The sequence below is a fragment of the Podarcis erhardii genome (assembly GCF_964252035.2).
Source record: "Podarcis erhardii genome assembly, chromosome: 6".
NCBI lineage: Eukaryota > Metazoa > Chordata > Lepidosauria > Squamata > Lacertidae > Podarcis > Podarcis erhardii.
In genome coordinates this window covers 72939288-72962166 of record NC_138510.1, presented here as the reverse complement: position 1 = coordinate 72962166, position 22879 = coordinate 72939288, and the positions used below count along the sequence as shown (strand labels likewise).

The window sequence follows — 22879 nt, the reverse complement described above, 5'->3', positions numbered from 1 at the left end:
TGATACCCAGCTCTACCTCTCTTTTAAATCAGAACCAGTGAAGGCGGTAAAGGTCCTGTGTGAGTGTCTGGAGGCGGTTGGAGGATGGATGGCGGCTAACAGATTGAGGTTGAATCCTGACAAGACAGAAGTACTGTTTTTGGGGGACAGGAGGCGGGCAGGTGTGGAGGATTCCCTGGTCCTGAATGGGGTAACTGTGCCCCTGAAGGACCAGGTGCGCAGCCTGGGAGTCATTTTGGACTCACAGCTGTCCATGGAGGCACAGGTCAAATCTGTATCCAGGGCAGCTGTTTACCAGCTCCATCTGGTACGTAGGCTGAGACCCTATCTGCCTGCGGACTGTCTCGCCAGAGTGGTACATGCTCTGGTTATCTCCCGCTTGGACTACTGCAATGCGCTCTACGTGGGGCTACCTTTGAAGGTGACCCGGAAACTACAACTAATACAGAATGCGGCAGCTAGACTGGTGACTGGGAGCGGCCGCCAAGACCATATAACACCGGTCTTGAAAGACCTACATTGGCTCCCAGTACGTTTCCGAGCACAATTCAAAGTGTTGGTGCTGACCTTTAAAGCCCTAAATGGCCTCGGTCCAGTATATCTGAAGGAGCGTCTCCTCCCCCATCGTTCTGCCCGGACACTGAGGTCCAGCTCCGAGGGCCTTCTGGCGGTTCCCTCACTGCGAGAGGCCAAGTTGCAGGGAACCAGGCAGAGGGCCTTCTCGGTGGTGGCGCCCGCCCTGTGGAATGCCCTCCCATCGGATGTCAAGGCGATGGACAACTACCTGACATTCAGAAGACATCTGAAGGCAGCCCTGTTCAGGGAAGTTTTTAATATGTGACATTTTAGTGTATTTTTTATCTCTGTTGGAAGCCGCCCAGAGTGGCTGGGGAAACCCAGCCAGATGGGCGGGGTACAAATAATAAATTATTATTATTATTATTATTATTATTAAAGCACAATGTTATGCATGTTTATTCATAAGGAAGTTTTGCAGATGGGGCTGATCCTAAACCTGCAATGCTTTGTGGGATATCTTTGGGAGAAGAAAAGGCTAAGGAGTAAACCCTACACAAATCCAAAGTGGAGTCCCTAAGATGGTTGGATGACGCCTTGTATGCCTCCTTCTGGCAACTCCTGTAGACAAGCTGGTGCCAAACGTATTGCTTTGCTTTCTTTTGGACCATGTTAGTAAGGGTGAGGGGGCGGGGCTTGTCATTTGGGCAGCCCATACGCACTGCCCAGGCTTGCGGTCCAGGGAGGTCATTTCAGTAGAGTGGTACCTCGGGTGAAGAACTTAATTCGTTCTGGAAGTCCGTTCTTAACCTGAAACTGTTCTTAACCTGAGGTACCACTTTAGCTAATGGGGCCTCCCGCTGCCACCGCGCCACCGCCATGCAATTTCTGTTCTCATCCTGAGGCAAAGTTCTTAACCTGAGGTACTATTTCTGGGTTAGCGGAGTCCGTAACCTGAAGCCTCTCTAAACTGATGTACCACTGTACTGCTAATGTAGCTGTTTGGCTTCACCCCTGCCAGAGCATGTGATTTTTTCTCAAGACAGATGGGCGCCAACAACACTATAGTCATACCTCGGATTGAAGTAGCTTCAAGTTAAGTATTTTTGGATTGCACTCCACGGTGACGTGGAAGTAACGCAGCGCGTTACTTCCAGGTTTCGCCACTCGCGCATGCACAGATGCTCAAAATGACGTCACGCGCATGCGCGGAAGCGGCAAAACGCAACCCGTGCACACGCAGACGCGTCTTACATTTACTTCAGGATGCGAACGGGGCTCTGGAACGGATTCCGTTTGTATCCAGAGGTACCACTGTACTCTCCAAATAAACAGGTTATATCCAACAGAGCACTAAGCGACTGTCCTGTCAGAGAGAGGATTTATGCTTGTGCCACAGGACTTTCTCCATCTCCTTAAATCTGTTCTGGGGGTTCCCCCCAACTTTCTGGAACAGATTTGAAGAAGACATGCACAGAGGGAGGGAGGGAGGGAGGGAGGGAGGGAGGGAGGGAGGGAGGGACAGAGAAGGCACACTGCACAAACATAAATCCTTTGCCATGGTCAAATGTCACATTAAAACATCTGGCTCTCCTGATGTTGCTGAACTACAACTCCCATCATCCCTGGCCATGGGCCATGCTGTCTGGGACTGATGGGAGCAAAAGATTCTCCACCCTGCATGAAGCTACAGTTAACATTTAACTATGGTGTTAACATGAACAAGGAGCAGGCTGGTGCAGGCTGTTCAAAACTCCCGGCTCCACTCCTCTCCTGCTGGGAACAGCTACCACAAACCTCGGCCTGGTGTGTTGTGCCAACCCAGCTTATGGTTTCTTCCCCCCCCCCCCCAAACAATCTATGAGCAATAAGCCAAGAGGAAATGTTGGTCGCTCCATGGTTTGTTTTGGAGAGGAACAAGCCATGAGCCCAGGTTCAGACAGCACAACAAGCCTGCTGTTTGCTGCTCCTGGCACAGCCAGAAGCTGAGAGAGGAGCAAAGATGGGACTTTTGAGCAGAACCATCACACTGCTCTTTAACATTAAACCGCTGTTGAACATTAACTATGGTTTAATATAACATGCCAACCCGGCCAATGTCTTAAACGACAGTAGAGTAACTAACGTAGCTGGAGGTTGCTGGATTAGCATCTACTAGGGAACATTCAGAAGAAGAAGAAGAGGAGTTTGGATTTGATATCCCGCCTTTCACTCCCCTTCAGGAGTCTCAAAGCGGCTAACATTCTCCTTTCCCTTCCTCCCCCACAACAAACACTCTGTGAGGTAAGTGGGGCTGAGAGACTTCAAAGAAGTGTGACTAGCCCAAGGTCACCCAGCAGCTGCATGTGGAGGAGTGGAGACTCGAACCCGGTTCCCCAGATTACGAGTCCACCGCTCTTAACCACTACACCACACTGGCTCTCGAAAGCCTTCTATTCACTCCATTGCCTTCAGAGGTATCGTGAGGCTCCCAAAATACTTTTCAATAGCTCTTGTTGGAACACGAACAAATGCAGTTTTCAGTAATAAAGTTTCTGGCCGTCATTGTTATAAATTCAAAAACCACTCTGCAAGAAGAGAAGTTGCACTAGTTTTATGGAATAAGGACACAAAGTTACAGGGAACCAGGCAGAGGGCCTTCTCGGTAGTGGCGCCCGCCCTGTGGAACGCCCTCCCACCAGATGTCAAAGAGAACAACTACCAGATTTTTAGAAGACATCTGAAGGCAGCCCTGTTTAGGGAAGCTTTTAATGTTTGATGTATTTACGGTATTTTAATATTTTTAATATTTTGCTGGAAGCTGCCCAGAGTGGCTGGGGAAGCCCAGCCAGATGGGCGGGGTATAAATCTTACATCCATCAAAACTGTGACAATGATATGCAATTATTAATTAATTAATTAATTTTTAAAAAATTACCACCATTCATCAGATATACCAAACTAAACTATGGGTAGCCTTCTAGCTCAGGGTATTTTGATATGATCTTCTCAGTCCTAAATAGATAGCTCACCTGTACTTCCTAGATTCTCAAGTCACTAACAGGGCTGCATGACATAAATGAGTCAATGCATCAAATACTCACTTCCAAAAATATACTATCAACATCTGTTTTAATTTATATATCTTCCTTGCAGCCAGCAAGGCTTACGCTTCTTTCCCCACAAAACTTTCTTCTCTTCTGTGAAACAGGAGTCAGGTAAAGAAAGAGGGAGTTTGCAGATTGCAATGCTTAAGCTAAGGCTTATTCTCATTAATATACTAAAACGGAAGGCATCTTTCCTGAATCCTGTCAAAGCGAGACTTGGTGCAGCGGTGCTTATTTTGTACTGGTTTTTCTGTTCCTTTAAAGATGAATTGCAAAATAACTTGCCTACTCTTGTCCAGGAACTTCCAAGAGATATAACCTACTTCCTCAAAGAAATTTTCAGACCCCTAGAGCTTTTGCACAGTTGCAAGATGAAGGTCCTCTCTGGCAGACTTCCCCAGCTGTTTGGTTGCCCGTCCCCTTTGACAGTTTGCAAGACCTGGAAAATGCCGCCGCAAAGAACACAGAGGTGCCGCACTTCAAAAGGACCTTTGATTCCTTTGTATGAAAGCAACTTTTTGGCATGACAGGGAGAGAGAGGCCACGTCAGTTAAAATTAGTGATGTGGAAATGAGCTTTACTTGCAGCAACGGACTGCCAACTTAACTTGCGAGACAAATCTGTGCCAAAAACACAAGAAGATTCTTCATAGTTAAAATCTCAACATTGTTGACAACGTTCTCCAACAAAGTTCAGTTATAGCAGACACTCCCAACCCAGAAATAAAGCTCTGTAATCAATGCATCTTCTGGGAGGGCCAAACAACACACAGCATGGAGATCAGAGACTGCATTTCCCAACATTTCATAGAATAACATTCTATGTATTGGAAGGGGCCGCAAGAGTCATCTTTTCAACGCCTTGCAATTCATGAATATTTCACTCAACATGGGACACAAACCCATGGCCCTGAGATTAAGAGTCTCATGCTCTACAGACTGAGCTATTCCAAGATTATTTGGTTTATTACTAAAATGCAAGCGCAAGAAGTTGCCAACATGATCCAAGCAATGGTGCTGGGCAAATGAGCATTTAACCCTTGGTGCTAATCATAACCACTCACACACACCCCAGGCTGCTATTTGTGCTGCAGGGCTGGCGGGAGGAGGAAATAAATGTAAGGTAGCCAAGGGACGCGGGTGGCGCTGTGGGCTAAACCACAGAGCCTAGGACTTGCCGATCAGAAGGTCGGCGGTTCGAATCCCCGCGACGGGGTGAGCTCCCATTGCTCAGTCCCTGCTCCTGCCCACCTAGCAGTTCGGAAGCACGTCAAAGTGCAAGTAGATAAATAGGTACCACTCCGGCAGGAAGGTAAACAGCGTTTCCGTGCACTGCTCTGGTTCACCAGAAGCGGCTTAGTCATGCTGGCCACAGGACCCGGAAGCTGTACGCCGGCTCCCTTGGCCAATAAAGCGAGATGAGCGCCGCAACCCCAGAGTCTGCCATGACTGGACCTAATGGTCAGGGGTCCCTTTACCTTTACCTAGCCAAGGGACAAATGAAAAGTGTCAAACTGTTTGGCCTTGCATGGCTGTCTTTCTTTCCAAAACCAACAGCCGGCATGGTAAGTGAAGGGGAGCTTTAACCTTTTGCCGCCATCACAGTCCCAACTGGAGGAACCTGCACCGCACAGCAGCTATTTACAACACAAGGAAAGCTCATGTGTTTCTAGGTATTTATGTAACTTGCCTGCTTGAGCATTTTGGTGGTGCCATCAGAAGAGAAGCGGCTAAGATACAACTTAAGTGGCCCTGTTTAGCCACAGAACACTATTCCACAGCAAACATATCAGATTAATGCGCCCTAATTCCTCCAAACACCTGAACACTGTGCCGAAGTTGGGGCTAAATGAGGCTTGGTAATTAATTAATTAACTGAATGAATGCAGTCAACAAGCATTTTGCACTGTAAGTAGCAGCCACGGGGTGGGTGGGAGCAGCAGCAGGGTTCTGGAGTCAGCAGTTTCTTCCTCCCCCTTGCAGTGGACCCAACAATGAATATATATATATATATCAGGAGTTATTACTGTACTACCAAATAGATCCCATATCAATTTCAGATAGGTCTGCATTCATCATATAATTCTTGACTTCCTCCATTTCCCTGCTGAACTCTAAAATAATAATAAAAAACCCCAAAATTTATGAGCTCACCCACCCAGCGTTATTTTCAAAACTTTTTAAGAGTGAAGACAGACAAGGCAGACATTCCAAGATTGATGGGAGCAGTCTGAACATTATTTTTTTTCTGTCCTAGAAAAAGAACGCCTCAGAATGCAGCAAATAAATGTTCAGACCACATCTGCTGAACTTTGGAATGAATGCCTATCTCTTCACCCCATATTCGTTATTTTTATTTAATCAACTAGTTCTCAAATATATAATCTCAGCCGTAAAAATTTAGACCATGGAGGTTCCCTACCGGACAGACATTATCTTGAGTTCACATATCCATTCTATAATTTGGATAGATGACGTTGCCTATGTTTTCCACAACTCAAAGGAATTTAACATACTATTAGAACAGAAGCAAAGCCCATGTATCAATGCAGCTATGTGAAATTTAACTGGATAGATTATGCCTGTACTTGTCCCAAACACTTAATAACTTATTGGCTGCGGGAGTTGCTGGAAGGAGGCGTACAAGGCGCCACCCAACCATCTTAGAGACTCCATTCTGGATTTGTGTAGTGTTTACTCCTTAGCCTTTTCTTCTCCCAAAGATATCCCACAAGGCAGAAGAAGTTTAGGATCAGAGTTTTCCTTATCCTAGATCAGGCTTCCTCAACCTCGGCCCTCCAGATGTTTTGATACTACAGTTCCCATCATCCCTGACCACTGGTCCTGCTAGCTAGAGATCATGGGAGTTGTAGGCCAAAAACATCTGGAGGACTGAGGTTGAGGAAATCTGTGCTAGATGGGCTACATTCCCAGGATGACAAGCCCCATCTGCCCCTAACTTCCCCCTACAGCAATTGCAGAAACAACCTTCTTGACTGCTGGACTCACTATTGGTCTTGTTTGCTCAAGCCTGTTTTCGCATGCAGGGGAAGTCCCTAACTTACCGAACGTTTCAGACCCATTGGCTACCCTCACCTCGTTTAGCTGGACAGTGGAAGCCGTTCCCACAAGCCACAGGTGAGATCTGAGTGCAGGGTGGGGACCAAAGGTGGACAAACTACCCTAGAAGGAACATGACATGTCCCCCACCAGAGGTACTATCTCTCCCCTAACACCCCTCACACCCAAACGTCATGAGAGAACGACGTTCTCAGGTGCCACACTGAAGCACACACTTAAAACTTCTGAAAAGGCTTGATTCCAACACTTTTCAGGAAGGTAATTTCACATTGAGCACCTGAAGCTATGTGCAGGTAAAAACTTTACATCTCCGTGCACAGCTTGCCTGTCAGTATCGATTTGGTGCTACTGTGATGTTCATCTGCCCTGCATAAATTGTGCTCTGAACATCTGGAAATAGCTCAGAGGGAGACAGAACCCTCTAGTTCCCAAGGAATGAAAATGTCAGGATGCAAACCTCAAATAATGGAATTGTGGCTACTGCAGCCATACTGTATTTATGCCCATTCCGTGAGCACCAACTTGTATACAGCATAGCGCAGGTGCTTTGTGATCGTGAATATGGGAGAGCAATAAGGTTCGTTTGCTTGTTTTGCAAATGGGCTGCCTCTGTTGGTTGCTGTGTGGTCTATCTATATTGCCAAGTTGTCAGTGTCTTTTAAAGTGTTGATTCGCAAGGCTCCTAGATGAGATAAAATACAGCATGCATACCAATATCCAATATTAATAAGCTAAATGCCATTCATTATTAAAACTGAGTACGGATCAGATAGTCAAGTGAATATGCAGTTAGGGCTTCACGGGTCAAAATGATCTTCTGAACAGGGAGAGGCAAATGATCAAATCTCCTCTGCCTCTGACAGATCCTGGTAAACATTAGTGCATAGTCCTTGGGGGGGGGGGGATATCACACTATTACCCAAACAAGGGAAGAAAATGCACACAAACACAATGGAAGGCGTCAGTAAACTCTGCAATAAAAACCTTTGCAAAATGAAACCGGGCTGTTCATCAGTCCAGGCACAGCCTAAATCCTCAAGACCCCGTCTAATCTTCGGGGATTAGGGCTAGACAATTCTCCTGGGGTTGGTAAAGCACGTTAACAACAAGAACAAGCTAGTAACGTAGTAACAAGGAAGAGGGTTGTTTTGCAGCTGCCAGGGTGAGCAATGACTAAGGATTCTGAAACTGCGAGAAATTCCTCTCGCAACCCACCACAGAGCGAGAAGGGAAAATGACCAAACAGCAGATGTGATCAAGGAGAAGGGGGGGGTGGGGAGCCACAAAGAAAGCGGGGGGGGGAGTGGGGGGGGAGGAGAACTTCTAGACTCTTCAGGGCAACAGTGACTTTTAAAGCAAACCACTTCACCAGAGATGACGAAAGTCTTTGACTCAAGGTTGGTGTTGTTTTACGAAGCCTGCGCCAATTAAAAAAATATATATTCTCAGGACTCTTTAAAGGCGGAAACCTGTCCAGTTCAATAAGGATATCGAGTTTGCAGGTTTGATTGTTTTTAAGAGGTTTACCTCCTTTCGCTATGAGGTACCGGGGCCCTGTTGCAGCATTACAATCCAGCAATTAAAAAGAAATAAAAGAAGTAAGGCAGTTGTGCATGCAATTATAAAAGCAAGTAAGGCAATTCTAAGGAAAAGCAGCACAGTGTGGATTGACCAAAACAAGAGATGTATCCCACAAAAAATAAAATTTTAAAAAATCCCACCTGTCCAAGGCCTGAGTCAAGCAGTGAGTCTTCAGCATAGTATGGAACATGTATAATGAAGAAGCCAGAAGCGTTTCTGCTGGGCGGAAGATTCACAATTTAGGGGCTACCACAGAGAATGCCCTGTCCGGGTGGCCCACACATCTGAGAGTGGCAGCATTACCAAGGAAGCCCTTGAGAAAGGCAATTTTATTTTTAATTATCCATTAAACACCTAAACTTTCCCAACACTGCACATGAACAATAATGTAAAGAAATAAGGCAGTCTATATCAGGGTGGTTCAATGTGTGGCCCAAGGGCTACATGTGGCCCTCAAGGCCCCTTTTTGGTGGCCCTTGGCAACATTTGATGTCCCCCCTCACCCTCAGACTGCCTTCCCAAAGCTGGGCTTTGGGAAGGAGGTATGAGGGCTCTGACAGGGTCCCAGAGTCTTCCTAAGGGTAAAGGGACCCCTGACCATTAGGTCGAGTCGTGGCCGACTCTGGGGTTGTGGCGCTCATCTCACTTTAGTGGCCGAGGGAGTCGGCGTACAGCTTCCAGGTCATGTGGCCAGCATGACTAAGCCGCTTCTGGCAAACCAGAGCAGCATACGGAAATGCCGTTTACCTTCCCGCCGGAGCGGTACCTATTTATCTACTTGCACTTTGCCGTGATTTCAAACTGCTAGGTTGGCAAGAGCAGGGACCGAGCAACAGGAACTCACCCCATCGTGGGGATTCGAACCACCAATCTTCTGATCAGCAAGTCCTAGGCTCTGTGGTTCAACCTGTGTCCCAGAGTCTTCCTACCTCCTTCCTAAAGCCTAGTTGGCACTTTCCCAGCTTTGGGAAGGAAGTGGGAGGGCTCCAGGAGCCAGCTAGAGCCTCACAGCTCCTTTTCAAAGCCCAGCACCTTACTTAGCAGGCTTTGGAAAGGCAGTGTTAGAGCTAGGGAGGTACCAGATTTGGGGTTCACCCCCCCCTCCCCATGTGTGCAGCCTGCAGTCCACTTGGTATGAAAAGTTGGACAGTCTGGTCTATATAAATGCTCAGAATCTAACAGGCACAAGACTAGATAAGGGAAGAGGAAAAGAAGCAAATTCAGGGACCAGTTCTTGAAATTACAGCAAATCACATAATTGTTATGGTAATGACTACCTAAAGTTGCTGCTAAAGAGACAATTCTGGGAACGCAGGGGATCTTGGGAGAAAAGGATCCAAACAGGTGTTCCTTGTCATGTTTTAATCTAGCTAAGTTACACATAGTCCAACCATTCACCCTGCTAAAGGAAAGGAGGGGAAACCAAGTAGCGGCCCACTGCTACCAACGTAGATCATGGCTAAGTAGTCACATTTAGATGATTAAATATGAAGTTTTAAAAAATGATAGCAATGTCCCTGTGGGCCAACCTTCCCCAACCTAATGCCAGCCAGATGTTTTGGATGACAAGTCCTATCTTCCGCAGTCGGCATGGCCAACGGCAAGAGACGATGAGAGTTGAAGTCAAAAACATCTGAAGCCATCAGATTGAACAAAGCCGCACTATACCATGGTTAAACTACAACAATGGTGAGTTTCAGACACCATAATATGCATACAACCAACTCCAGAAGGTGGAGGTTTGGGTATTTCACAGGATCCGCTGCCTTAACAGGACTATCATTTCAACTTCACGGAGTCGTAGAGAATTGTGTTTGCAGGTTCTGATTCTTCCAGGTGAAGCGGCTTCATTGATGGCGCCATGCCCAAGAGCCCCAAATCCTGGAGCCAGAATTGTTTGTGTCTTATATTTCCGTCACACAATATCACCCTTATTGGTATTTTTAAAATCACGCTTGCTGTTGTTCTTCGCTTGCTCTAGAAGTCCTCTTTCCTTCTCTTTTTGACCATTTGGGGAAGGAAAGACAAAGAAGCAAACAAAAAATCTGCTTTCATAACCGTTTTAAGTTTCATAACTATGGGAATAGTGCTCCCACAGAATGAGCACTCCATCCATAAAAATTATACACACAGTTTCTCCACACATCAACAAATAAGATTCAATTTTGGCAGCGCTGCTAGAGCGACAGCTATTCCGCTTGCGACAGCCAAATTCAACGGACAGCTTTGGCTGGGGAAAGTATTGCACCATGTTAACCTATCGGATGCTGTCTTCTACTGCGACACAACTTCAACTTGTGCAGAAAATTCAGCTTGTGGAACAACACTGGCTCCCACACTACCCAAGCAAAGACAGCATTTGATCTCATCCAATGTACCGGTATGTATTCTAGGTTACACGTGTGTTGCATATGGGGGGGGGGCATTGTAGAAACACCACTGAAGTGTTGCGTCAGCCATTTCCCCCAGACTTTCTGCTGCCCACAAACTTCTCATCTGTTTTTTTTTTTTTTTTTTTTTTTTTGCAGGCCTTTACAAACAGCCTTCAAAAGATCCTAAAAACGATCTCACACTCATAGGTGGACAAATGGCACTATGGAATAGTTAGACGTCCACCAGCCACACCTCAACATTAATTATTGTCACCAGTGATGTGGAGCAAGAAGCAGTCCATCTGCCGCTTTGTTTTTTCTGTGAAATGCCAGCCAAATGGGCAGCCTAAAAGTGCCATTATTTTGCGCCATGACACTTCCTAGAAAGATGCAGGCACAAACATAAACACACAGCTGTTTTGTGCATGCAAAAAATTGTGCTTTATTTTTCAGTGCCTCGATTTTTTTTAAAAAAATCAATTTTAAACAATGTAAGGAAGTGTATGCTCTTGAGTTGTCATATTCCAAAATACTTAATAAGTATTCCAACATAATTCCCAAGCAAACCTTCAAATATATATAATTTAAACTACAGAAACAGCACTTCAACTACCCCTCAAAAGCCATGTATTTGAAATAATATTTGGGGGGGGGAATATAAGTCAAATAGCACACTAAATTAGGCCCCAATCAATTTAGGGCATTTTTTATTTTAAAAAACCCCCTCGATATTTCCAAGAAAATCCTCATCAGACACATTGAACGCAGATTGTCAATCACACGCTAGTAACTCCTAGCAAGTAAGTATATTTCTAAACCTTACATGCCTAGCCAAAAGTTGAATTAGATCCAAGAGGTACATCTTATCCTGACAGAAATTCATACTGAAATCCTCAACTTTCTCTTTTCTAGCCGGTATAACACTAAGCAGGGATAATGGAGCTCTTTTATCTCCCAAAAAGATGGGAATGAGTAAAGAACTTGCATAGCTTGGCCTGAGACTTCAGCTTGGCGTCAGACTACTTATTCACTATAAACCAGCTATATTGTGGGCAGGCAACTGGACAGGAACCAAGCCTTTTGACGTGCCTATTTTCGCAGTGTGGAACAACCTATTGTTTCCCAGGGCATAAATGACTGTTGGAAGGAACCATGCAGTAATAGAGCAACTCTTAATGAAAGGGCAAAAGGCTTTCTGCCCTTAGCCACCTTGAATTCCCACTTCCACAGCTCTGCCCTGCCTCCTGTTCTCTTGCAGCAGAGTTACTGAGCCAGGGAGAAATGAACCCTCCTCCTTCCTTTCTGCCAGTCAATCATTATTATTTCTTTCATATCGGCTGCAAAATTAGTTACCCCTTTTTCCTCTCTGCTGCAGATTCTATTCTCTGTATTTATGGATGTCCCTGAGGCAAGTCACTATTGGCAGGAGGAGGAGGAGGAGAGAGACAGAGAGAGAACAAAGGACTTTCACAAAGGAATTTAATCTGAGTATATTAGCCTTCCCAGCTTCAGCGGACTTGCTAAACTGCTGGATGCATTCCAACTGCCCTGCACAACGCCAGCATGAGCTGGAAGCATCAGATCTGGTAACAAGATGCATCATATCCTACTGAAGTGGCAAAGGCTCTGAGCATTTCTCACAAACCAGCATCATCTGCTTTGGATCTCTTTGGCCCATTAGACATAATGCATCATTCGGAGGCATCTGCATCATTTCTCACTGTTGTGGGGCCACTCACACCAGCTCTGCATTTCCCCTTCCAATAAGCGTGCCAAAAAACACTTCCTTTACACCTGCCTATTTAAACTAGGGGGTGAAGGATTCCAAATCCAATTGGGACGTTTGACTTTCTGAAACAAAACGGGATGGGGAACTGCACTCAAAACGGGATGGGGAACTGCAGTGATCTGGAGTATAAGGCTGCTGTTTAACATACAGCATTTATTTTGTTATAACTGCTCTTATCTTGCAAATGAAGCTGATTGCAGTCATAAAGTATGGCCGGGCAATTTGAACCCCCCCCCCCTTTAATTTGCAAAACCGTTAAAGGACAAGGTAATGCCTAGACTGGAAACCTGGCTGCGTCTTTATGCTGTGAAAGAGAAGGCGCACTCTGCACGTTGCCAGAGACCCTCTTCTCTTTATTATTTCGCATCCTCCATGCGTAAGCTCGGCCTCTTAGAAGGGGAAGGCTATGAAATAAGCCGTGACAATCTAGAAGTCTCACGCAGCCCTAGCAGCAGCCGGAAGTTCAGCTGAGGACAAGAGAGGCTGAATCATTTTTTGCAGACAGAGACCTAGCGCGGCACAGAGGCAAAGACTGAACTACAAAAGCATGAGGTCTCCCGCCTGACTAGGCACTTTAGAGCGCAGCAATATTACAGTCTGTTCAGAAGTGACACCTCAGTGGGTTCAACAAGACTTTACACAGGAGCCAACTCCCAGGGGCCGCCGAGATCTCTTCGCCCCCTCCCCGCAAAAGTAAAATATTTGAGGGAGCCGGGGCACCCCACAGTTGATGGGCATTGCCATTCGAATGATGTGCGTGCGATCGATTATGTGGGATGGGGTTGCCCCAATATGTCATTCAACTTGGCACCCCTGGAACTTTATTTCTAAGGCTGCGGTCCTTCGCCCACTTACTTACCTGCGCGAGCACAGCCAGCAAGTACCGAGGATAAGGCTACAAGTAACCAAGTTGGGCAACCTTTCTTTTCCGGCCTCGGCCCTCCAAAGACTACCTTCGGGGATACCAGCACCGAGCTGCCTTGCAAGGGCTGTTGCAAAGGGGCGCGCAAAACCCTCGGCACCGCCGGCGCTGCGGTTTCGCCGGGGATCCCCCCGGGCGCCGCGCGCCAAGGCGCGCCGGGGAATGTCCAGACGCGCTGCGCTTTTACGCACCTCAAAAGTGGGTCACTCCGGCGGCGGAGCCATGAGGAGAGGGGGAGAAGCAAAGGCGGCAAAGCGGAGCCCCAGGAAGCCGAGCTGCCGCGGCGACTCCCGGCTCGGGCTGCAACCCCGCCACGCACAACTCCAGGAGCGCGTCTTCGGCCTTGGCGAGGAGAAGAAGAAGAAAAAGAGGAAGACGCACGGCCGCCCCTTCGCCGGTCTCTCTGCCCCCTTGCAAGCGCCTTCAGCGCATTGGCCGCAGCCAATGGCACCGGCGGCGAAGCCCATGTGATTCCGGGAGACGCCTTTCCTCTCTTCCCCCACCCCCACTACCCCGGCGCGCGCCCGGGTTCAGGTTCAGGTGCAGGCGCGGCGTGCGACAGGGCCGCCGGCAAGGGGAGCTCGCCACGCGCCTGCTGGCTGGCTGGCCCGGTCCCGTCGCCGCGCCTGCACCTGAACGCTCCAATCAGTGATAGAAACAGAGATATGAAAGCTAGGCGCTCAATGGCACTTTAAGCCTAGGTTATGTAGGGTTGCCATATTTCAAAAAGTGAAAACCAGAACAACCCGAAAGTTATTGAGCTCTTCAAAAGGAAGATCCCAAAATTGAGCTTTTCTTTAGGGAAAACCCAAAATTGTTGAGCTTTTATTTAGGGAGACCCCGAAATTGTTGGCCTTTTCTTTACAAGAACGCCACAATAAGTGATTTTTCAATTGACTTGCCTAAGATCCAGGACAAAATGCCACTTTTCAGAAACCCCACCACCCCCATGTCCATTCCGCCATTGAAATCCCGGTAATGTCCAGAAAAATCTGGACATATGGCAGCCCTAAGGTTATGGGTGCAACCACAGAATGTCTATATAGGCGCCGACTCCATGGGGCCTGAGGGGGCCCGAGCCCCCTCAAAAATTTGTTTGGGGGGGCTCTGCCCCCCCAATAATTTAAGAAAATTATTAGTTATATTATGCTTTGTAAAATCACAAAATTATGTTGGTATTTTTTATTTTCCTTGTTTGACGATAGTTACCTTTTAAAATACATTCAGTAATGAGTTAAAACAAAGCCACTCCCGATCTAGAGAGGGGGTGGGGTTGCGGGCTCTTGACCCATCAACAATCTCGCGGGGCTGGCGTCAGCCCCGCGAGAAGCGGGGATTCCCCCTAGCTCATTAATATTCACCGCCCACGGCGGCAGCCAATCGGCTGCCGCAAAGGGCGGGCCCTCACAGGTTCACTTAAGGTCAGGGCAGCCCGGGGCTCGCCCCTTTCGTTCCCCCAGCAGCAGCGGTTTGGAGGTCTTGGGCCCCCCCAATATTTTTTATAAGTCGGTATGGGCCCCCGCCCCCCCCCAATATTTTTTATAAGTCGGCGCCCCTGAATGTCTAGGCATGCTTTTTTTTATAACAAGAATACAGTGCTGAAAATGAATGAATGGTGGATAAAATATTATGTTCGTTTTCCACAGGGTCTGGTCCTTCCCCTGCCCACCCCCCTAACATTCTTAAGAGGGTCTCTTCTCTGCTCTTCAGAGAGTAGCTGGAAGTGGGGAGGCAGAAAAAGGTCCTCCTTTCCTTCCACACTGCAGTTTTAATCAAAAATCTTAGGTGCAGTACTGAGCCTGGAGCTCAAATACGGCTCGCGCTAATGAAATTCCCTGTTGCAATAATGCCCCTAGAACAATGGGAATTTTGAACGCTAGTCCCCATAGGTCCGGCTGCAGAAACTGGTACACGTGTAGAGCAGGGTGAGCCTCAGGAATGGCATTTGGCTACGACCCGGATTTGCTGCCAGCCTGCCTGCTCGGCCATTGAATTGCACCTCTTCCTCCCCCGAGAGCTGCTTAGGGTAGCGAATAGTGGCATTCGCTCCTTGGGCCAGTGTCGTCTGTTAGCTTGCTACAACAAGAGTTCTGTGGCGGCCTTAAAAGGCCAGCAGACGCTTCTGTGGCCTACAGTTCCTCAGATACTGCCCTATCATAGAGTTGGAAGGGACCACTAAGCTTGTCTAGTCCAACTCCCTGCAATGCAGGAATCTATTTGCCCAGCGAGAGGCTCAAACCTGTGGCGCTGAGATTAAGGGTCTTGTGCTCTGCCAGCTGAGCTACCCACAAAGGCACCATCTCTATACTGTATAGAGACCATTACTGCTAAACTGTTAACAGGAGTGCCAGCTGGGCCCTGCAACCCTGGGTGCCTGGGGCTGTATGGCCCTAGCACCGAAATTTGTGGATGCCCAGCCCCTTCATGGGAAATTTTGTGGGTGCTTGGGCACCCAGGGCCCCAGGGCGTTGGCACCTATAACTGTTAGGCCAACTGTTGAGAGAGGGAAATAGGCTGGGTGTGTCCTGGAGTTTATGCATTGGAGTGGCAAGTGGCGCTGTGGTCTAAACCACTGAGCCCAGTGGCGTAGCGTGGGTTGTCAGCACCCAGGGCAAGGCAAGTAATTTGTGCCCCCTAACCGGTAGATTTGCGCCCCCTAACCCTAACCCCCAGATGTTGCGCCCGGTGCGGCCGGTCCCCCCTGCACCCCCCACGCTACGCCACTGACTGAGCCTAGGGCTTGCCGATCAGAAGGTCGGTGGTTCGAATCCCCATGATGGGGTGAGCTCCTGTTGCTTGGTCCCTGCTCCTGCCAACCTAGCAGTTCGAAAGCACATCAAAGTGCAAATAGATAAATAGGTACCGCTCCAGCGGGAAGGTAAACGGCATTTCTGTGCACTGCTCTGGTTAGCCAGAGGTGGCTTAGTCATGCCGGCCACATAACCTGGAAGCTGTACGCCAGCTCCCTCAGCCAATAAAGCAAGATGAGTGCCGTAACCCCAGAGTGGACTTAACGGTCAGGGGTACCTTTACCTTTTTTAATGCACTGGATTGTGCTATCAGTCATTTGGCTGTAATTCTCATTCTCCTAAGGCTGTAATATTGCACCCACTTACCTGTGAGTAAGCTCCATTAAACTCAAGGGGACTTGCTTCTGAATATAGGATTGCACTGTCAGACTGCAGTTCTATACACGCTTACCTAGGAATAGTCCCCACTGAGCACAGAAAACCATATTTTTAAGTTAGGATTCATAGGCTTGTACTTAAAGGCTGATTCAGTTGAATGAATACCACTGAGCAGGCTGGGACTTACTCCTGTGTAAGTGTGCATTGGTTTGTACTACAGGGTGCAATCTTAGTCACTTACTTGTAAGTAAGACCATTTAACTCAGTAGGAGTTGTTTCTGAGGATGCATGCACAGGGCTGGGCTGCAAAACTCAAAGAATTATTGACGTGAAACTGTCTATTTAAAGTTTCCAGGGAGCAACATCAGCTTCTGAGATCTAAAGAAAATTATACCAATTGTCTCAAACATCCATCTGTGGTTGTATTTTTAACTCAGCTTTTCTTTATGGCAATTAGCTGCGGGTTATTTTAAGCCTTTTAAAAATGCTTGGCCAGTCCAATCCAACTCAATTATTTTTCTCACTCAGCTGCTTCTCATTTATATTATTTCTGGCCAGCTGTGAAAAGGCCTCACTTGTTGCTTCCACTGTGTTTATTTGTTGTGTTTGGTTTTATTGACTGTGACAGTGGGGTGGACCTAACATGCTGAGTGTCGTTTCTGCTGCTTGGCCTCCATGCTGAGGAGAAAAAGTGGGTTAGCACTGAGAGACATATTTTTAAAACCGGCTGGAAAATCTTGTGCTGGCAGTTAGCAGAATGAAACCATTAAAGGTGAAAGAAAATTATCAACTGAGATTTGACCAAACAAAATGGAGATGGATAGATATTGAGGACCAAAGTTTTAAAGATGAATCTAGAATCAATGGGCCTTTTCGCACATCATCATCATCATCATCATCACCATCATCATAATTTATTATTTATACCCCGCCCATCTAGCTGGGTTTCCCCAGCAACTCTGGGCGGCTTCCAACAAAACACTAAAATACAATAACCTATTAAACATTAAAAGCTTCCCTAAACAGGGCTGCCTTAAGATGTCTTCTGAATGTCATGTAGTTGTTTATCTCTTTGACTTCTGGTGGGAGGGCGTTCCACAGGGCGAGTGCCACTACCGAGAAGGCCCTCTGCCTGGTTCCCTGTAACTTGGCTTCTCGCAGCGAGGGAACCGCCAGAAGGCCCTTGCGCTGGACCTCAGTGTCCGGGCAGAACGATGGAGGTTGAGCCGCTCCTTCAGGTATACTGGACTGAGGCCGTTTAGTCAACATCACAGTCAACCATAATTAATGGTTTACCATGAACACCAATCTGGGTTGTTTTGGTCGCAGTGAACCACAAGCTGTAGTCCATGGGTAGGCAAACTAAGGCCCAGGGGCCGGATCTGGCCCAATTACCTTCTGGATCCGTCCCGCAGACGGTCCGGGAATCACCGCACAGATCGGCGTGGGGATTCTGATCGTTCAGGCTGCACCATTCCCCCCACATACACACACACTGCAGAGGCAGCACCTCCCCCCCTCCTCCTGGCTTCTCCCTGCCCTGCCTAGAGGAGGAATGGGCCTGGGCTTTGTTGAGCTGCAGTTGGCTGAGCAGCATTTTAAGCAGCCCCTCTCCAGAGCCAGCCCTTTCGTGCCACTCATTGTCCCTCTGCCACCACTGCCAGCCCCTGCCGCTCACAAGGCACAGGTAAGCAGCCACTGGGGCTCATCCAGTCCTGTGGAGAAGGGAGAGGAGAGTCAGTGGGAGGGATTTCCCCCCCCCAAAAAAAATATAGCCCCCCAAAAAAGTCTGAGGGACTGGACCGGCCCCCTGCAGAAAAAGTTTGCTGACCCCTGCCATAGTCAGTTACTGATAATTGTTTATTAGACTGAAATAAACCACAATTCCCAATTCAGACATAATGCTAAGCTAGGAATCCTGGTTTATTTTCCTGGTTTACTTGCTTTCCTGGGGTGAATGCCATTAAACTCAGTGGAGCTTACTTTTGAGTAGGCATGTATGGGACTGTAAGTCTCTGTCTACCAACTCTACTGCAATTGACGTGTGTCATATGTTTGTCATGCAGTCACACAGAATAAGGTGCAACTTTTCTTAAGATGACTTTGGGGAAATACACAACTCCATGAAATACACAATATCCAGGAAAACAACTCAGCTTCTCAGTCCGCTGACAGAAAGGAAACATCCTCGATTCGCCTGAGTAAGATGTGAAGTGAAGCAAACTGCTCTATAGCAACTTTCTTCAGGAGAAAGTAGTAGGAAGAAACAGGCAGTGTAAGCTACAGGCAAACACCGTTAAAGGAGAAATGGCACTAAATGGATTTTAACCTTTGGAGATACCTGTTAATTAACAACCGTGGCTATGAGATAGAAAAAGTTCAAAGTTCCAAATTAACTCTGTACAAAACAGGAAGGCACAGGAATCTAAGTTCCAAAGGATCAATGATTAATTTGCAGCTCAAAAGCACAGAATGTCTTGTTCTAATTGCATAAATAACAGTGAAAATATGAATGCACATATGAATGAAAATAAACAAATCAGTATTATTCATGGTTTGGTTCAAGTTTGATCCTTTTAATAAGTGAGGGAGACCAAAAAAGCGGGGGGGCGGGGGCGGGATATGAAGTTGTATGCATTTTACCAGGTTGAGCTTTGTATGATGAGTAAATGGAATCACAGTTACACTTTCGAGCCAGCCTGGACTCTGGGTTTTAGTCATGGAAGAACTTGGCACCACAATCTGCTGTCTGTGGAGGCCAGGGAAAGCCAGCATGACCCAGAGAGGACCTCTTGATATCCACCATAGGTCAATTGAATTTTGGGCTCCAGACGTGGACACTTCCAATAAAATACACCTCAGGCTCATTCCCCAGTCAAAGCTGCAACTAGCCAGCTCTGAATTTCAGAGATTCTATTCACAGGGAAGTCTCCTCTCTCAAAGGATCATCACTAAAAATGGCATTGTCCAGTCGTCCCTGCCCACTTGCCCCTTCCTTATACTGACTCTTCTCTGGAACGCATTTCTCTTTCCCCTTTCTTTTTTACTTTTGCTGTACCAGGAAAACACTACCAAACCTCTCTGCATCCCTTACCATTCTGCTATGAGCCAGCCCTGCCTGTTCTTCCACGCTTGATGCAAATTTACCGTATTTTTCCATGTATAAGATGCTCCAATGTATAAGGCGCCTCCTATTTTTGGGGACTCCAAATTAAGAAAACACCTCTCAGCACTACCCGTGTACAAGACAAGCCCCAATTCCAAACCTAATTTTTTGGTTTTTAAAAAAACCCTAGTCTTATACACAGAAAAATACGGCAACTGTCCTCTCTTGCCATTTCCTTCCAAAACTTAGCACAAGCTTCTTCAAAACATCCCGCCGGTTTCCCCCTCCTCAGCCTATTTTTGTTCCATCTTTCTCCCCTTATTTCTGTTAAGAAAGCCACATAGCTCACAGGGTGGGCTGCTTTGAGATTTCCAGAGCTGAACTCTTTGCCTATTTTTATTTAATATTTTTTTTAAAAAAATGTCCATCTATACCTTTCTTTCCCCCAAAGTCTGCTACACACACACATCTGTACTTTATTTGCAGCATGTCCTCCTCAAAATTTGGACAGAGAGGGAGGAAGAGATGAGGATGATAAGGGAACAAGTGTGGTCAATTTCACTGGTGCCATCGTCCCCACTGGAACCACACTGAGGACTGCAGAATTAGATAAATTCACAAGGAAACAGGGACTAGTCATGATTGCTTGAAGGAACTTTCATGTTTCCAGTGGCAGACTTCCTCTAAATACTGAAGACAAACCACAAAGGAGGACTGCTGTCTTTCCACCCCGCTGCTAAGCTTCCCAGAAACATCTGACTGGCCATTGTTGAAACCAGAATACGAAACTAGACCAACATTTGGTGCAATCGAGAAAGGTCATTGCTTTGTTTTTAATTCAACTCCAGTTTATGGTTTATTCAGTAGCGTTAACAATGCCGGGCTTAAAATCGCCTCTTGAATGATTCTCCCTGGCAGAATTAGTCCTGTATCTGGTTACATGAGCTCTGACTTCCAAGTCCAAAACAACCCATTCTCAGAACGCTTCTCAAGATCTGCTTGCAAATACCAGGTACAGAATGTACTTATGCACTGCACTTTTTGAACTGTTGCGAAACTCTTGCCAATGGAAGGCCTGCGCAAGGGCTTCTGCTTGTGCAATGGGTCTTTACCCCTCACCTCCTCCCTCCTACCACATGCCCCCCCCCCCAAATTGGCTTGGGGTTGGGAGAACCCCTAGAACAGTGGGGGAGGGGCAATTGTCAACAAGATGATACATTTGCACAGGCAAAATGTTCAACATAGCGTGGCACTGAATTCCACCCTTTGTTTTACGCTCTGTGTTGGTCCATTGTCCTGGCAGGTCTAATTAATTCACCTGCAATACATGATATGCTGTTACATCTGATCAAATTTACAGGATTAGAGCAATTCACAACAATTGGTAGAATTCCTTGTGTCCCCAAGCCTATGACTCCGCAAGGAATTTAAAAAGAAGGGTTTTTTTTGCAAGAAATGCAAATGTTGAAGGCTCTTTTTTTATTTCTATTGTTTCCTCATTCAGAAAGCTACACGGGGAAGCCACCTATGAACGGATGTAACACCGCCGATAAGCACTATTCGAGTCGGGTTTTTGCTTTTGTACGTATTGTTTATTTTATTTAGAAAAAACAAAAACAAAAATGTATACTGTCCTGGAAGCAGTACTTCCAGGGTGGTTTGCAAAACCAAGACAAAATACAAAAATCCACCAGAAGCAGAAGAAGCCAATGTGGTGTCCTCCATGTTACCGGACTATGACTCCCATCGTCCCTGACCATTGGTTCTGCTGGATAAGGCTGGTGGGAGTTGTAGTTACTTACCGTCTTGGCTAGGGAACTGCATAACTCCATACCCTCCAATAGGTGGCACTGTGGGTTAAACCACAGAGCCTAGGACTTGCTGATCAGAAGGTCAGCGGTTCGAATCCCTGTGACAGGGTGAGCCCCCGTTGCTCGGTCCCAGCTCCTGCCAACTTAGCAGTTCGAAAGCACGTCAAAGTGCAAGTAGATAAATAGGTACCGCTTCGGCGGAAAGGTAAACGCCGTTTCCGTGTGCTGCTCTGGTTCGCCAGAAGCGGCTTAGTCATGCTGGCCGCATGACCCGGAAGCTGTACGCCGGCTCCCTCGGCCAATAAAGCGAGATGAGCGCCGCAACCCCAGAGTCGGTCACGACTGGACCTAATGGTCAGGGGTCCCTTTACCTTTACCTTACGGAACAGTGGGACATTCCGGGATCAAATTAGAAATGTCTTCTGTAAATCTGGGACTGTCCCTGGAAAATAGGGACACTTGTAGGGTCTGCATTGTGTGACTTTAATTGTTTTGGGAATTCACTTTAGGTATTAAGGGAACCTGGGAGGGTTGGTGGGCTTATATTCTAAATGTTGGATGATTTAGTTCAGAGGTCTTCAACTTTTCTGGGTCCATGGCTCCCTTGACCAACTACACTCTTTTTGCAGCATCCCTGGTGGGCTCAGGAGCCCAGTTATGCCATCCCTTTCTTGCAGCGCTGAAAGCCTCTCACCCTTTTTTCCCGAACACCCTCTCTTGTGGAGCATTCCCGCAGCCTCCTCTCCTCTCCTTGGGAATCCTCTGGGCAGCCACTGTTCTCTGAGCTGCCCCCCTGTCCCAAAGAGAGGTACCTTCTCACACTGCCCCATAGGGACTGGGGAAGCAACCCCTGGCCAGCCCCAGAGGCACCATTCATGTGGGGAGCTTGTCGCCAGGGCAGCTGCTGCAACAAACAGCCGTGCAAGCCTTTGGGAGGAAGAGACACAAGAGGGCATCAGATGAGGGAGGGAAGGAAAGAAAGAGGGACAGAGGCCAGTGTTGCCTGCAGCACCCTTGACCATCATTCAAGTCACCCCAGGGTGCCACTGGTTGCACAATGGTTGAAAACCACTGATTTAGTTCATAGCTGTTTCTCTGGGGGTGGGGGTGGGGAATAAGTCACTTCAATATCTTTCTTCTTCCATCACCAGATTCCAGGCAAAATTCAGGTTCAGCCTGTTGCCTGTTATATCAGTTGCAGTTTCTGAACCCGCACAGCTGCTGTAGATCATTTCAGCAATTCATTCTGGTTGTGGCTAGAGAACGTGACCAGTATCAGGTCCACAGCTTACTTTGACCGACTTCTGATCACTCTCTGTATCTCTGAGGTACTTAAAAATGGAGACTAGCCATACTGCTGAATAATGGTTTCAGAGAACAGGAACGTTTTCTTCTTCTCAAAGAGCTCCCTCTACTGTCCAGTGTTCTTATTCTTATTTTGTTTTAATTCACAGTAAGACTTGAAGTACAGTGGTACCTCGGGTTACA

General features: G+C 47.1%; 2 protein-coding genes across 2 annotated transcripts in view; one reads left to right on the top strand and one right to left on the bottom strand.

Annotated features, from left to right (window-relative positions):
- Positions 1–13762, bottom strand: part of LRRC8D (leucine rich repeat containing 8 VRAC subunit D) — a 76232-nt gene extending 62470 nt beyond the window's left edge. The window contains exon 1 of the mRNA XM_081865837.1: positions 13538–13762. The gene's annotated coding sequence lies outside the window, so the exon portion shown is untranslated. The remainder of the gene's footprint in view (positions 1–13537) is intronic.
- Positions 1–22879, top strand: part of KYAT3 (kynurenine aminotransferase 3) — a 340414-nt gene that overhangs the window by 197244 nt on the left and 120291 nt on the right. The gene's annotated exons all lie outside the window — the stretch shown is intronic.